This window comes from Mustela lutreola, chromosome 1 (genome assembly GCF_030435805.1).
Source record: "Mustela lutreola isolate mMusLut2 chromosome 1, mMusLut2.pri, whole genome shotgun sequence".
In the NCBI taxonomy this organism is placed as follows: Eukaryota; Metazoa; Chordata; class Mammalia; order Carnivora; family Mustelidae; genus Mustela; species Mustela lutreola.
Genome location: NC_081290.1, coordinates 23,625,045 through 23,639,658, shown reverse-complemented (window position 1 = coordinate 23,639,658; position 14,614 = coordinate 23,625,045).

Sequence of the window (14,614 nt, the reverse complement as noted above, 5' to 3'; positions counted from 1 at the left end):
ATGTGAAGCTTTTGTATATAGCCAGGCAATTCAGTAGATGCTCACTAAATAGTCGTTATAAATCACAGCAGTTCTGTTCCAGAGTATCCTCCCTAGACTGAACTCCTCTCAAAAGAGTGGACACCTCCTCATCACCACCAACTGGAAAGAGGGGAAGAAAAAAACTATGATTTTCCTGATTCCCCCCAAATCCTCATTCGCTATATATACTTACAGAGATTACTTGGTTTTTCATTCCTCAGTTTCTTTATCTGAACATGCATAATTAATATCATCATAGGATAGACATGAAAATATTTTGAGCAGATACAGCATTTTGAAACAACACATTCTTTTCCCTATTTTTTTTTTTAAATTGAAAGCAATGGTGGTTTTAGAACTTTAAACTAGTGAAACCAGTTGGGAGCTAAGAGACCATAAATAATGTAAAACCGCAAACTCCCACTTTCAGCTATGACTCTTAACACTTTCCTTCCTGCATTTTTACCAGAGAAGAAAAGTTGTAAAACAAGTTGTTGGGAACTTCACCACACTTTCTGCCCCCATCTACCAAGATGGTGGTGAGACAAAGCAAACAAATGAGCAGCTTGTATAAAAAGCCTCTATAGTCAGGAAAATCTGTATATGCACAACATAGCCTTAAATCATTGAGATCTGATTTTTTTTTTTTAACAAACTCATCATCCATCTTAGACAAACTATTAGAAGTGAAAAATGCATTAGCATCCTGGAGAAAAAGAGATCAAGCACACACATATCTAATTTTGCTTCTTCTAATTTCTATAAAATGCTAGTAAAAAGGTTGTTTTAAGACACATGAGATAGAGGCGCCTGGGTGGCTCAGTGGGTTAAAGCCTCTCCCTTTGGCTCGGGTCATGATCCCAGGGTCCTGGGATTGAGTCCAGCATCGGGCTCTCTGCTCAGCTGGGAGCCTGCTTCTTCCTCTCTCTCTCTCTCTGTCTGCCTCTCTGCCTACTTGTGATCTCTGTCTGTCAGATAAATAAATAAAATCTTAAAAAAAAAAAAAAAGACATAAGATAGGGATATGTAGGTGGCTCAGTCGATTAAGCATCTGCCTTCAGCTCAGGTCATGTTCCCAGGGTCCTGGGATTGAGTCTGGCATTGCCTCCCTGCTCAGCGGGGAGTCTGCTTCTCCCTCTGCCTACTACTCCCCCCTGTTTGTGCATGCTCTCTTTCACACTTTCTCTGACAAATAAGCAAAATCTTTAAAAGAAGAAGAAGAAAAAAGACACAAGAGATAGAAAGAACAAGAGAGGAAACAGGCAACAAGGTCTAGAAACTAGGGAATAGTGAATGAGTGGTAATTGACTCAGAGAGCTGACCTAGACCGAATTACTAAACCTGAAGAGAGAAAGCTCAGAAGCAACAACCTAGTTCCACTACAGAATCCCAGAAAGGTCTAGAATTGGCAGCAGCAGCTACCTCTGAAAGTGGGGGCAAAATTGGACTATGGGAAGACTGAGTAATGTCTGTTTTAGGAGCAGGTAGATCTTCAGATCACTTTCTCCCACTCTGTGCAGCAGATCAAATGTTTCTCTACCAGCTTATCTAAATACTAGAAGTTTACTCTCTAGAGACGGATAGTAGAGTTTCTGAACAAGGTGGCATTAGGCATAGATAAAGACAGAAGTATTGTAACCAAACCAGAAATATTAACAGAAATCTTATATACTGAATATTGTAAACCTCCTGTACCCCTGTCCAATCTCTCTCTCTTTTTTTTTAAATGAGTTCTGGAATGAAATGAACTAGGGCTGTATCTTTCAAGTAGGGAATTAGAAAATACTTCTTTAGGGAACGTGAGTAATCCAAATCAATATATCTAAAGATACCCACAAAACTTCCCTGCCAAATCACCCTTCAGCGAATTCCATAGTCAAAAGCCCAGAGATTCCAATCAGTTCAGGGCTCTCAAATATGAGCAGATGGCCAAGGATTGCCAAATATCTGAAAGAAAACCCTGTAGCATAAAAGTCAGGTGAAAACAAAAGAGAGACAATTTGGAGAAGCAGAGACCACGTAGGTCAAATAGTGACATAATAATTATTATTAATGTGCTCAAGTAGATAAAGTTATTTTACCCATACAAAAAGAACATGACATTATTCCACTTTAAGACTTATAAAGTTATAGTAATAGAGACAATGTGGTATTGGCAATAATCATAATAATAATAAGCAGGTATATCAATGGAACAAAATAGAGAACCCAGAAATAGACCTCCATAAATGTAGTCAACAGATATTTGACAGAGAAGCAAAGATAATACAATGGAGCAAAGATAGTCTCTTCAATAAATAGTGCTAGAACAACTGGACACTCACGGGGAAAAAAAAAAACGAATCTAGACACAGACTTTATACCCTTCACAAAAAGTAATTCAAAATGGACCATAAGCCTAAATGTAAAAGACAAACAATGAAACTCCTAGAAGATAACATAGGAGAAAACCCAGGTGACCTTGGGTAAGGAGAGGCCTTTTTAGGTACAACACCAAAGACACAATCCATGAAAGAAATAATTGATAAGCTAGACCTCATTAAAATTAAAAACTTCTGCTCTGTGAAAGACAAGATCAAGACAACAAGAAGACAAGCCCCAGACTGGGAGAAATGGGAGAAAATAATTTGCAAAAGACACATCTCATAAGGAGCTGTTATACAAAATACTTTTTTAAAAAGCCTCTTAAAACTGACAATACGAAAACAAAAAACTCGGGGTGCCTGGCTGGCTCAGTAAGTTATGTGGCTGCCTTCGGCACAGGTCATGATCCCAGGGTCCTGGGATTGAGCCCTGTGTCGGCTCCCTGCTCAGTGGGGGAGTTGGCCTCTCACCCTTCCTCTCCCTTTGTCCCTCTTCCCTGTTCTTGTGCTATCTCTCTCTCTACCTCTATCTCAAGTAAATAAATAAATAAAATCTTAAAAAAAAAAAAACCTCAATTATAAATAGGCCAAAGACCATAACAGAGACCTCACCAAAGAAGATATATAGATCACGAATAAGCACATGAAAAGATGCTCCACATCATATGTTATCAGGGAAGTGTAAATTAAAGCACTGAGATAGTACTGCCCATCTATAAGAATGCCCCAAATCCAGAATACTGACAACAGCAAATGCTGCCAAGAATGTGGAGCAGCAAGAACTCTCATGCATTGCTGGTGGAGATGCTTACTGGTACGGTCACTTTGGAAGACAGTTTGGCAGTTTCTTATGAAACTAAACCTACTCCCACTATATAATCCAGCAATGGTGCTCCTTAGTATTTAACCAAAAGGGTTGAAAACTTATGTCCACCCAAAAACCTGCACGTAGTGCCTATAGCAGTTTTATTCATACTCTTAAAACCTGGAAGCAACCAAGATGCCTTTCAGAAGGTGAATCGGTAAATAAACTCTGGTACTTCAGACAATGGACTATTATTCAATGCTAAAAAGAGATGAGCTATCAAGCCGTGAGAAGACATGGAGAAAACTTAAATGCATATAACTAGGTGAAAGAAACCAATCTAAGAAGGGTATATACTGTATGATTCCAATGATATGATATGATATTCTGGAAAAAAAATCAGTGGTTTGGGGTGGGTGGAGGTTGGGGTAGGTGGGGAGAGAAATAAGCAAACCACAGAGGATTTTTAGAACAGTGAAAATACTATGTATGATATTACAATGATGGATACATGTTATACATTTCTCCAGACCCATAGAATGCGCAGCACCAAGAGTGAATTCAAAGGTAAATTATGGGCTTTCAGTAGTTATGATATGTCAATATAGGAACATCCTATATTGAAAAGGCACCATTGTGGGGTGCCTGGGTGGCTCAGTGGGTTAAAGCCTCTGCCTTCAGCTCAGATCATGATCCCAGTGTCCTGGGATCGAGCCCCACATCGGGCTCTCTGCTCAGCAGGGAGCCTGCCTCCTCCTCTCTCTCTGCCTGCTTCTCTGCCTACTTGTGATCTCTGTCTATCAAATAAATAAAATCTTTTAAAAAAAAAAAAGGCACCATTGTGGTGAGTGAGGGATGTTGATAGTGAGAAAAGCTATGCAGGTGGGGGAGCAGGCGCTAAATGTGCAATCTGTACCTCCCTCTCCATTTTGTCACAGACCTAAAACTGCCCGAAAAAATGAAATCTTTGAAAAAAAAGTAAACTTTAAAAAGAAAGAATAGGATATTCTTTTTTAAAAAGGGACATTCAGAAAATCAAAAGTTTTTGGAAATTACATGTGTAAGAACAGAAATTAAAACTCAATAGAAGGATTGGGAGATGAAATTTGAAAAACATTCCACAAGTTAAGCCTCTGCCTTCGGCTCAGGTCATGATTGCAGGGTCCTGGGATCGAGCCTCGCATCCAGCTCTCTGCTCAGCGGGGAGCCTGCTTCCCCTTCTCTCTCTGCCTATTTGTGACCGCTCTCTCTGTCAAATAAATAAATGAAATCTTTAAAAAAAAAAAATTCCACAAGGTATAAAGCAAAAATACACAGAGTGCTCATTTCAGCAATACGTATATTCAAAGGGTTTAAATTTAAATATAGGGAAGATCAGCAAAGCCCCTCTCAAGCATGACAATACCCAAATTCATAAAGTATTCCAAATAATAATGATAATGTTAATGGCAGCAAGTTCTACTGAGGAGATGGAGAAACCAGAACCCTTGTGCATTCCTGGTAGAAATTTTAAATGGTGGAGGCACTATGGAAAATAGTCTCACAATTCCTCAAAAAAGTAGACCATGGAGCACCTGGGGGACTCAGTTAAGTGTCCGACTCCTGATTTTGGCTCAGGTCGTAATCTCAGGGTCATGGAATCAAGCCCTGCATTGGGCTCCATGCTTAGCACAGAATCTGCTTCTCCCTCTCCCTCTGCTCCTCCTTTTGCTTGTGTTCTCTCTCTCACACACATAAATAAAATCTTTTTTTTAAGGTTTTGTTTATTTATTTGAGGGGGGTGTGAAGGGCAGAGGAGAAGCAGACTCCCCACTGAGCAGGGAGCCCCAAACAGGACTCTATCCCAGGACCCCAGGATCTTGACCTGAACAAAAGTCAGACACTTAAACAAGTGAGCCACCCAGGCACCTGCAAATAAATAAATAAAATCTTTAAAAAAAAAAAAAAAGTAGGCACAGAGTTACCATATGCCCAGCAACTCCGCCTCTAGGTATATATCCAAAAAAACTAAAAGCAAGGACTCCAACAGATATTTGCATACCCCTGGTCGTTACAACTTTATTCACAATAGCCAAAATACAAAAGCACCCCAAATGCCTATCAATGGATAAATGACAAACAAAAGGTTGCGTGTGCATGCGGTGGAATATCATTCAGCCTCAAAAAGGAAGGAAATTCTGACACATACTACAGCATGGATGAACCCTGAGGACATGATACTCAGTGAAATAAGCCAGACAAAATGGACAGATATTGTATGATTCCACTTCCATGAGGCACCTAGAGTAGTCAAATTCCTAAAGACAGAAGCAGAATGGAGGTTACCAAGGACTGGGGATAGGTGGTAATAGGAAGTTACTGTTAATGAGCCACAGAGTTTCAGTTTGAGGTGATAAAAAAAATTCTGGAGATAGATAGTGAGGACGATTCCACAGCAATATGAATATCTTTAATTCCACTTACTTGTACACTTAAAATAGTTAAAATGGTAATTTTTAAAATTATTTTTATTAACATATAATGTGTTATTTGTCCCAGGGGTACAGGTCTGTGAATCATCAGGCTTACACATTTCACAGCATTCACCATAGCACATACCGTCCCCAATACCCATAACACAACCACCCTCTCCCTATACCCCTTCCCCCCAGCAACCCTCAGTTTGTTTTGTGAGCTTAAGAGTCTCTTATGGTTTGTCTCCCTCCCGATCCCGTCTTGTTTCATAAAGTGGTAAATTTCATGTTATGTATATTTTGCCAAAATTTTTAAATCTAGCAATTCAACATATAACTTAGAGCTACAGAGACAAATATTAGAAGTAACAACGCTGAATGTTGAAAGTGTTATCCTCTGATCTTAGGAAAAGGGCGGGGTGGGGGGGGCGGGGAGGGGGATGGGATGCTGGTTTTCAAACAAGCTTTGTTAAACTACTTATCTTTTTAAATGATGTGCATGTAAAATTTTGATAACACTGGAAACCAATAACAATCAAAAGAGTTTGAAACAATTTTATTGAAGTCTATTAACTTTATAGGTAAGAAATCATAGGGTGGGTAGGACCATTTGGCCAAGGTGACCTAACATAAGTAGCAGATTAAGAGGTCGAACAAACATGTTCTAAATCAAAGTTCAGCTTCTTACCACGACATATTGCACCCCATAATAGCATCTTCCTGAATGTCCTAAAATAAACTTCTGGGAGTCCTGCCTTAAGCCTTCTTAAATTACTTGTCTTCATGTTTTATTAAATGCCTAATAATACTACAGATTTTTCCATTTTGCCTAGCACTATTCGTTAAAAATGAACTTTTTTTCTAGTCCAAACACACTTCTGAAGTAACATACTCTTCCCAATTTTCTTCTCTATCTTCATAATTCAAAATGAATGGAATTTTTGAGCAGGCACTTAATGTCACTTCTTGAATCGTTGGAGTCTTGGTTATTGATGATGAAGACACTGTCCTTTATTTCTTGTGTGCAGTATTTTGCATTGAGTCTAAAAGCCTAACTATGGTAACCTTTATGGCAATAGAAAGCATTTCCATTTCAATTCAACGCAAGTCACCAATTTAATATTAATTTTACTGTCATTTTTCTCCTTTAGAAATATGATATCATTATAAAGAATAGTTAGACTAAGCAATGATACATAATTTACCATGCTTCAGACTTTAGAATAAAACCCTGTGTGGACACTTCTTCCAATAATACTCCATTAGTTATCAGTTGAACATACACTTTGAATCTATAAAATAATTTTTTAAAGAACTGTAAGGACCTGTCATAAGCATATTCTTCAACACTGACAAAGTGCTTTTTCCCAGAATAATGTGCTTGACAAGTCATCAATCTTAGAACTCTAAATAGAGATTTATTATGCTTTTAAGATAGCACTCCCATCACAATAGTGCAGATTACTATGTATGGATTCCAGTCTATACGACGGTCTCAACCAGGCTGTGTGCTTCCTAAGGTCAAAGCAGCATGGGACTACATACAGAATAAATGCTTATTAAGCACTGTAATAACTAAGTAATGGATCAGAGTATGGGATCATGGAATGTTAAAGCTGGAATGGGTCCCAGGGATCTATGGGTCTGGCTACCCCTTTTTTACAATTGAGGAAATACTAATAAACACTTGATTGTGCACTTGGGTCAGACATTTCACCCATATTTGCTCACAGAAGCCCCACTAGATGGACAAAGAAAGAGAACTAGAGACTTCAAGTCATGTGACCAGGATCACACACCTGGTCAGCGCTCACACTGGGACTCGAACCAAGGTGACAGGAGACCATGGTTTCTGCTTTGATGTAGCACAGAAACAGACATTGACTGATTTACATGAGATCATATGGCTGGCTGCTGACGTCAGGCCTAGACTTCAGATTGGCTGACTGCCCAGTATGGTAACTTATTGTCAGATCCACTAGTGCAAGTATTAAGTTAAAAATGAGTTTTAGTCTGCTGATGTTCTTGACTATAATTCCTTATTTTTGTATAGTGAAATCTGAGAAGACCATACATGTACATTATATCTGCAAAATTGCTTCTCTGAAATGCATATATAACATGGAAAAACATCAGTTCTGATTCTCTTCCATTTCTTAAATAAAGCAACAGAGGCTCAGAGAGATGAAGAAACTAATCCAAGACCATGCCAAAAATGCCACAGCTAACGAAAAACAGGGAAGTGGAACAAGGTCTCCTGCCCCCTAACAAAGGGCTGCCCCTCCTACACACTCTGGTTCCATGTGTTGACGGAAATCTGTTTCCCATGATCTATAAATCCATATTCCAAATATATCCTTCTGGAACTTCCCATTTCTCCAATGATATTCATTTGTATTTACAAATATTTCCAATCTCTGGTTTACTCCTTACCCAATACTCTCTGTATCAGATCTAATTTGTACTCTTCCTCACGTTAGCTCTCTGTCACTTGCCACTTGCCATTTGCTCGGTGGAAAGTTCTGGCTACCTCCCCCACTGCCTCTCCTCCTCACACTGCGGAAGTTCTCCTTCTTGCAAGGGGGAAGCCTGGAACTGGCATGGCCGCCATCATGCTCAGAATTGTGGCAGCCATAGCAGCTTCAATACCAAATCCAGTCTTCGCAGATCCAAGGAGAAACTCTGTACTGCAAAGCATGGAAATATGTATTTCCCATCAGCTGTCTGAAGAGGTCAATTAACGCAACAAAAATGGGACAAACTTTTTACCAATGAGAGTCAAAAGGCAGGAGGGAGCCAAGAGATAAATTCATTTTCTTTCTTTCCTAGAACAGATTGCTTCATGTACAATGGTTCCATAAAGCCTATCTGAAGACATCCTACTTGACCAAGTACAAGCTGTGTTTCTTTTTGAAGCTTTGTCCAGTGTGGTAACATTCCACCCTCCCTCTCTGCCTCATGCTCCTTTCCCCCTCACTCTTGTTGCCCTGGGATTGCATTCCCAAGTAAAACATTCTTATGAACACTTTGTCTCGGGTTCTGTTTTCTATCCCACTCATACCATAAAAGCTTGTTTTTTGAAGGAATAAAGCTCTTACAAAGTAAAAATATCCTTTCACAAATTTATCTGGAAATTATTTAAATGAATACTCTTTTCTGAGATCTCCTGAGTCGTGGCGATGGGGAGAGGAGACATATAGGAGGACGCAGAAGAGGTAGAACGTGAAGGTAATGATCATTTAGCCTTACGTTTCTCTCCACTTTAAAAGCAGTTAAACATCTCTGCTCTCAGCAGACATGTGGTATTTACTAATGAACCTAGAGCTTTGAAGATCTTCAAGTGAGGTGAGGAAGTGGATGTGTACATTCCTCTAAAATATCTAGAATATCTAGGCTAATGGAAACTCTTTGGATTGTTGTTCAGTTCGATGGTAAGGACCAGAATATTAGCTACCTGCTCTGAGCTTGGAGGAAGAAAGAAGTTTAATCTATGGGAAGAAAGGCCCAGAGAAGCAGTTGGTAACCCTCAGAACTCAAAAAACACCAGCCTAGCGTATTAATCGTGATTTTTATTTTATTTATTTTATAATGTTTGGACATTGTGGGGGTCTTGCAGACGTGCCTCCTAGGGACAGCTGATTTCCAAGGACTCTTTTTTATTTTTATTTTTTTAAGATTTTATTTTTAAGGAATCCCTACATCCAACATAAGGCTCAAACTCACAACCCTGAGATCAAGAGTCGCATGCCCCACCAACTGAGCAAGCCAGGTGCCCCCAGGTGAGTTAATTTTTAAAGATAGCTAACAACTCATCCCTGAACATGCCCTTATATGCAAACCAACCAACTCATAGCCCACACCCCAATCACTTTCTTTATCATACTCTCACTCACCAAGCCAATACTCCTCCTGCCCTAAATCACTCCAGGGCCAGGTACTTGATAGCTAGAAACCACTTCCCATAGCCCAGAGCCTATAGAAACGATTCAAACCATCTGATCCTAGTAATACGCCCTGCCTTGCTTTTCCCGAAGATACCATAGCAAGGCTTTGTATCCACGCTTTCTCCTCCTCCTTCTGCTCCTGATGCACTCTGGTGCTTCCCATGTTGTCCTGCATGGAATGCTATGTCTCCTTTCTCCAGAGGTCTGTGAATATGAATTTCTTCCTTCATGAAAATCATGTCTATGTCTTTGTGTTTTACCATAGCTGATGAAAAACAATCCCAAGTACATTGGGGTGGGGGGTGTTAAATTTTTATTTATATCTTAAATTTTTTTTCAGTGTTCCAGAATTCATTGTCTATGCACCACACCCAGTGCTCCATGCAATACATGCCCTCCTTAATACCCACCACCAGGCTCACCCAACCTCCCGCCCCGCCCCTCCAAAACCTCAGATTGTTTTTCAGTCCACAGTCTCTCCTGGTTATCTCCCCCTCCAATTTCCCCCAGCTCCCTTCCGAGTACATTTTTTTGACACCAGCCCAATAGCACTCCTCCTCAGAGACCTGATTTTCGGCTGCATGGGGTCTCTTCTTTAAGTTTCTAAATTTTAATAATCTCAACCTCCTTCCTTTGCTTCACCAGTCCTAGAGGGTGGTTGTTACTTTCAGCAGCTGCTACATCCAGGACACGGTGCTTCTTTTAACTTTTCAGTTGAAGATTCTTTTTATCTAGTCAACAATTCTTCATATTAAATCTCCTCTGTCAAAATAACTGTTGTTTTCTTTCTCTTGACTAGACCCTGATGAATACACAATTTTATGGTTAGTTCTGGCACTTGGGTTTGCATCAGAGCTTAATAATTAATCAATAGCTCATGAGATATTGCCAAAGTAGGGCTAAGGTGCGTGTGGCATAAACAGCCCGCGAAAATTCTGGGAAATCGAAGAGATTCAGATCAACATATGATGTGTCATTCTCAAGAAAATAATGCTAAATTCCTCATACTTGCCAATTCCTCATCTCAGGCAGCAGTGACGTTCTAAATCTTCACCTTTTATTAAATCAATAGAGGAGATATATCCAAGTCTATTGTCAACAAAAGTCATGATACATTTCTGATCTTATGAAGATCAAGAGGGTGTCAAAATCATGTCTTTGTCACTGGGCCTCTGTAACAAAATACTATAAACGGAGTGGCTTATCAACAAACATTTATTTTGCACAGTTCTGGAGGCTGGAACTGTGAGCTCAGAGTGCCAGTGTGGTCAGGTTCTGGTGAGAGCTCTCTGCTGAGTTGCAGACTAAAGACTTCTCTTTGTACCCTCACATGAAGAAAGAGAGTAAAGGATCTCTCTAGCCTCCTCTTGGAAAGGCATTATACCCATCACAAGGGCTCTACCCTAATGACCTGAAGAGCCCCCCAGCCACCCCACCTCCAAATACCATCACATTGGGAGTAAAGACCCAACTTACGAATTTAGGACATAAGCATTCCATCCACAACAACGTGTATAATAGAGAACAAGACCTTGCTCTGTGACAAACTTCTCAATGACATCCTTATGTTCCTAGCACATGAGAATCACTCAGTTATGCCACCTATTATTGTGATGATGGATAATGAGAAATACAGGTATCCCCTGCTTATCAAAAGTTTGCATTAAGCCACTTTGATTTTTATGAAAGACCTACATTATTGCCTGTTTTTGTTAACTGAGCGAAATCCAAAGAGTATTTCTGTTTTTATGCAAAGGGGGGGGGTGAAAGAAAAGCAGAACGCAACAGTTTTTGCAGAAAACCATTACAGAGCAATGCACATCTCAAGCAGCAAAAGCAGAACCACCAAGCTCCTTCCCCAGGAACCACACTGAGCATCTCACCTTCAAGCTGAGATGGTTCCAAACGGTGCCTGGGAGCATCTGTGCTTTATCTTGATTTATTTTGTGTATCTCCCAGCAAGACGTGTCCTAAAGTTTAAGAATGCCAACGAGAGGCTTTTGGGGGGGTCTAAGAATGCTCCAAAATTTTCCCATATAAATTAAAAATTGCCTCATGGCTTCTCACCATTTTGGCTTATGAAAGTTTGCATAGGAATGTTCCACTTTCAGACAGGGGAAAGGTGTGCTCCAGAGCAGAGGCACAGTACCTGGGTTCTAATCCAGCTATACTATTGCATACTGACTTGAAAACTTTAAAACCTTGGGGAAAACGTGAATTTCTCTGAGCTTCAGTTTCTTTATCTGTCAAATGGGATTATTTTTTTTTATTTTAAAGATTTTATTTATTTGTCAGAGACAGAGGGAGAGAGAGTGAGCGAGCACAGGCAGACAGAGAGGCAGGCAGAAGCAGAGGGAGAAGCAGGCTCCCCGCCAAGCAAGGAGCCCAATGTGGGACTCGATCCTAGGACCCTGGAATCATGACCTGAGCCAAAGGCAGCTGCTTAACCAACTGAGCCACCCAGGTGTTCCTGTCAAATGGGATTATTAACACTAATTATTCCACCTACTTTACAAGCTTACTCAATTCACTGAAAAGTCATAGATCATCTATAGGTAAGATCTTATTTAAGGCATTCCATGATATGCAGAGAAGTAAAACATGTTCCCTGCCCTCAAGAAGTTTATAATCCAGTATTTGTCTATCATTCAACAGTTGTGAAATACCTCCTACCAGGCATTGTACTAGGAGCTAAGAATATAGAGATGTCTAAAATATGGTTCTTTCCTTCAAGGGGCTTAAAATCTGATAGAGAGATAAAACACAGATAACTAGAACAAGAGGTAGAGTGGACAATGAAAGGTTGAAAAAAAATCAGCATGGCAGTTAAAGGAATCAAAAGTCTACACCTCGTTGAGAAGGTCAGGAGAGGTTTGGTAGCTCTGGTGCCATTTGAACAGACCATGAACAAAAACCTGAAAGAAGAAAAGATGAAGGAAACGAGCAGAAGAGTGAGGCTGGTTAGCTGTCATAAGATCCTGAAGTGGACTGGAAGTGGTAGAAATCAGAGAGAAGGAATGAATGTAAGTGATACTAGATGAACAATGGTTGGAAATCCACACAGGACAATTATAGTAGTAACTGAGAGTTATGGATGAGGATATAACAGTGAATAAGGTGAGTGCGGTCTCTGTTTTCAAGGAACTTCAGATTGGTTGGGAATATAAAACGATTTTAAATTTCCCCTAACAGGGTCTCTGTTTTAAAACAGAGTTTAGAAATAGAACATGGGAAGTTCAGTATGGCTGACAGATGAAGAAACGATGGCCATTGAAAAGATGGTTTGGTACATTCGCAGGCACCAAGGGGAGGGGCCATGCATGCCAAACCATAGGGAGATGCACAAAGAAGCCCTGTGTTCTGTCAAGACACAGAGGAAGAGGGGGAACGTGTGGGCAAGAGTCTTTATTATGGTTTGCACAGGGGGAAATGGGTGAGGCAGGGTAAGCAGGTTTGGGATTGGCTAGTTTGATTAATTTCAGTGGCCTCTGGGGCTTAGGAGCTGTCCACAGATGCCTGGTACTTGGCCCTGGGTTAATTATGACGGGTGGGCCTGTGTAAGAGAGTCTGATAAGGAAGGTGATGGGATTATGAACCACCCCACCCAGGGTCAACAAGGCACCGGATGTCAAGGCATCACGATCCAAAAAATAAAACACATTGTTCATACAATCTCCTTACAAGTGGGGAAGTTTATTTAGTTTTGTATCCCTGGCACCCACCACAGTACTTTGTACAGGAAAGACTCCATAATGTTTGTTGAATGATCAGGTTAATATATTCCTTCTTTGACTCTTTCACTTTATTGATGTTGGATGACTCTAACACATCCTCGGGCATCAGCTGGGTGGTCCCTTTGTTCTGGAGCTGGAGGTCTTCTTTAGATTCTTCAGACTCAGGCGGGCACCCTTGGAATGGGTACTGCCATGCGTTGTCCCAATCCCCCTCTAGCGAAGGAGGGCTGTTAGCAAACAGCCTTCAGAGATTGCCCTCAGGAGATTGTGAATAAAAGTTAAATAAATAAATGATCCTTTTGAAAATTAAAGATACAATCAAAACCAAAAATGAAAAGTGAATAATATTTCTTTTGTGGCAAAACTACTTTATATTCTGGTTAGTGTTCTTTCAATTTCAAGGGACAGAAATCCAGCTTGAACTTGCTTAAGAAAAAGAGGGAATTTATTGGTAATATGACTGGAAAACTGTCCTTAGTAATAGCTGCTCTCCACTTTCCTTTGTCTCCATATCTATTTATCTCTGTATATGACCTCATCTTTCTTTCATTTTTAACTGAAAATAGCCTCTCTCTGTTTGGTGACAATGGCCTCAAACAGCTCCAGCTTATCTTATACTTAGAACTCTTGATCCAGTAAGGGGAGAGAGAAACCATCTTTTTTTTTCTTTCCCCAGAATCTCTACATAAATTTCAGAGGAAACTATTGAATCCAGTCTGGAGATGGAAACCACACCGGTTCCTTGAACAGGGAACAGGTGCAAAAAAGCAGTTACTAACTTGAGACTAGGATGGGTGAACAAAAAAATACTAAGGACTAAAGGAGTCCCCTCCCCATCAAGAATGAGATTCAAGCCTTTTGAAGGGGGCGTGGCTAACACAGGAACCAGAAACTGACTGGTGGTAAGAGAGACTTGCCACAGGGTGCTGGCCAGGGCCAGTCTCCAGAAGCAGCTTGCCATGGTGGGAGAGTGTGGACAGGCTGCAGCTGATTTGTAGAAGAAATAAACTGCTGCCAGAAGGTATGGACTGCTGCCAGAAGGTATGGGCAGCTGCTGATGGGGAGAGCATGGCCCAAGGGTATACTTAGAATTACCCTGTGTAGCCACTAGGTTTCCATCCTGAATAACAGTAATAATAGAGAAACAGAACCTGGAAGGGACTTACCTTCCTACTGCTATTGCCTTGCAGGGTCACTTAATTGTCCTCTGCTAATGAAGTTTAACATTCCACTAGCTAGCTGGTGAAGGAGATATGTTTACAGGGGCCATCTATAAGATCACAAAGCAAGGCAA